Here is a 3,016-nt window from a genome sequence, read left to right as displayed (position 1 = left end):
AAACTTCAATTGTTCAGTGAGAGCACCAAAATCAAATTCTCAGAACTGCATCATTCTGTCAGAATATTTACCGGTTCTTTCAGTCAAGGTTTTCGGTTTCTCAGAAAAACTTTCGGCCCTCGGTAGGTGGTGCTGTAGCCCTTCAGTCTACCCAGGAGTAAAAGGCAGCCTTGTTTCCAGTGCAGAAGTGAATTTCGTGGAGTAGCATCATCAATGTCACCTCACCACTTACGGTGTGCGGGGGAAATCTACACGAAACTTGTAAGTTAAATACTTACATAAGCCCATAGTTCGGGTGGCATTTAACGTCAGCAGTTCCCATCTCACTTCAGGGACAGAGATCATCATACCATGTACTGAAGAAAAGAAATCAGTGATTGGACAAGAGAACTACAAAATTATCATATTGCCATATCTATAAAAAAATTAGAAATAAAGAACCACACAAATATTTAGCCCTTTCTACATCTTATTCTAAAATCCTATGAGCACTTCCATTAAACAATCTGAACAAACACTTGAAGAAAACAGAAAATAATTGTTCTAAGGGATGAGTCCTGGCTATTGAAGCAGAACATGTCTGTGAGATGGTTATTTACATGCATGCTGCAAAACCCGCAAAATTTTCCATCAGAGCCCCGAGGGGCACTGAGAGGCCTCAGCTGCCCTGAGCACCCTGCCCCTGTCCCTCTTGGCCACCCCTGCGCGCGGGCCGGGACCTCCCTGCAAGCACAGCCCCGAGCTGGTCCCCGCAGGGCTACAGGGCAGGCTGGCTGTGCAGCCCTGTCCCCTGCAGCCTCCCCTACCGCGCAGGGGGACCGGGGCACCCTGCTCATAGCCACGTCCCCAGTCCTGCTCGGCCCCGTCTCCTGCACGAACCCCAAACCCGTGTTCAGCAGTGTCTCTGCTGCTGCCGACTGGACTCCGGACCTGCCTTGCTCCCCTGCCTCCTCTGGGACTGCCGGTGGTCCCTGCCAGTCACCACCCCAGCCCTGACCGGAGCTCCCTGTGGGCAAGGGCATGGTGCTGCCCCTGCTGCGGCTGCCCTCGGCCCCGGCTTGCGCTCCCTCAGTGGGGGAGCACTGCTCAAGCTGCTCCCTGACATTAAGTGCAAGGAACAGCTACGTTCATTTGTTAGACAAGAGCATGCAGTGACCCATCTCACAAATGCGTAAGAGTCATCTGCGCTACAACAGACAGGTACGGAAGAATGGAAGTATTGCACGGAGACTTCTCTCCCAGCTCCTACAGAAAACCCTTCAAGGGACTGCCAGGCTCAGGGAGACCAACGAGCGTTCGCTCCGTTCATTTTACTCGCTCACATACCAACCTATCTTCTCCAGCAACGTGGGAGCAAGCGCTGAGGAATCTGCTGGAAAAGTTTCTAGCAGCCTATCTAATTTGAAGCAACACTGCCCAAGAGCAGAGTAGGATCTGATACAGAGAGCTTATTGGTCACCCAATAGCTACTTCAAGGATCTAAACTTTAAAAAACAACAAGAAAAACCCCAACCAACCAAAAAACACCCAAGCAAACCTCAACCCTCTTCACAGTTTAGAGGGAAGGGAAAGGCACTCCCTTGCAATTTTTTCCAACTCCTATGGAAGCGCTATGTCGGAAACAGAATCATTAAGGTGTTGCTCTTGCAGGAAGAGTTATTTATAGGAACAAGGATGTGACCACTAATGCAGCAAGACCCACTACTGCAGGCCTGACGTACACAAAACCTCTGCTGAAACCCACAGCAGTTGCAAGCGAGAAGTGGAGGTGGGGATGAAGTTTTGCCATGGTCTTTATTTCCATGTCACTGCCAACGTCTAGTGAAAATCAATACTGAAGTATTTTAATACTTGTGTAATATAAATAAAAAGATATTTTCTTTTTGCATATCATAGTGATACATGTAATTATTAATATAGCGTATGAAAATACTGTATGCACCACCATTTACAAGGCTACAACAGATGCATCAAGAAAGCATAACATTTTACACGTTACCAGGAAACGTGCACCAGATCCTGGATGTGAACAGTACCAGATCAGAGGGCTGTCAAATCTGATGCCAGAAGTACCAGATGAAATATCATCGCAAATCCAGAGACGTCAATCATGCACGAATAAAGGGGTCCAGCTCTCCTGTACAGAGAAAGGACTTGTATTGCATTAGAGACAGGTATTAGGACTACAAAGATGGAGGAGGACAGGTGCCAAATTCTCAGTGTTTCAAATGAACAGATTACCTTCCAGCCCTGTTTTATTCCTTGAATGAAGACTAATAAGAAAGTGATTCCACTGTGTCAATAAGGCCTAGTCTACAAAAAATGCACTAGTTTAAAGGAGTTTCTTAAAAATTTTACTCAACTCCTACCCTTTTGTAGAAATCTCTGTTTCGGATAGCTCACACAACGCTGTAACTGACAAGTCAAGTCCAAAAGAGTTTGCTTCGGTTTACTGAATCAGTTAAGGCAGTCTAAATTTGGAAATCACCTGACCTCAGTCAGAAGATCTCCTCAAAGCCATGGTTCCTGAAAGGAGATCAAAAGAATCTTTTCACATGAAACTGTACCTGAACTGCAGATCCATGGTGCAGGAAATATTTAAGACACACATATGTAGTCAAGGAGCTATATGCTAGTTTTATTTGTAAAATACTTTATTCCTAACAGCAAAATACTGTAACTTTATTTTATAAAAGTTAGCAAAAATTGATACATTTGAAACAGAAACAAGAAAACTATTTCTACTTTTATTCAATTCTCTTTTCAATATGGAAGCTATAGGTATGCACCACACTAACAGATTTCAGTGCCAGACAGGTCATTCAATAAATATATCATTCTACCATTAAAATCTGTGAAGGACAGTGAAAAAGTTTCATAAAACTACTGAAAAAATATAAGCATTTTTGGCTTTTTCTGAGGTTTGGAACTAGTAATATCTACACACAACAAAGTTCTTGGCATTTATAAGAACGATTGTATAGAACAGTAACAGCAGAATTTGTCCATAGTAAAC

This window comes from Platalea leucorodia (assembly GCF_965183815.1).
Source record: "Platalea leucorodia genome assembly, chromosome: 2".
Taxonomy (NCBI): Eukaryota; Metazoa; Chordata; class Aves; order Pelecaniformes; family Threskiornithidae; genus Platalea; species Platalea leucorodia.
Note: the sequence above shows the minus strand (reverse complement) of the source record.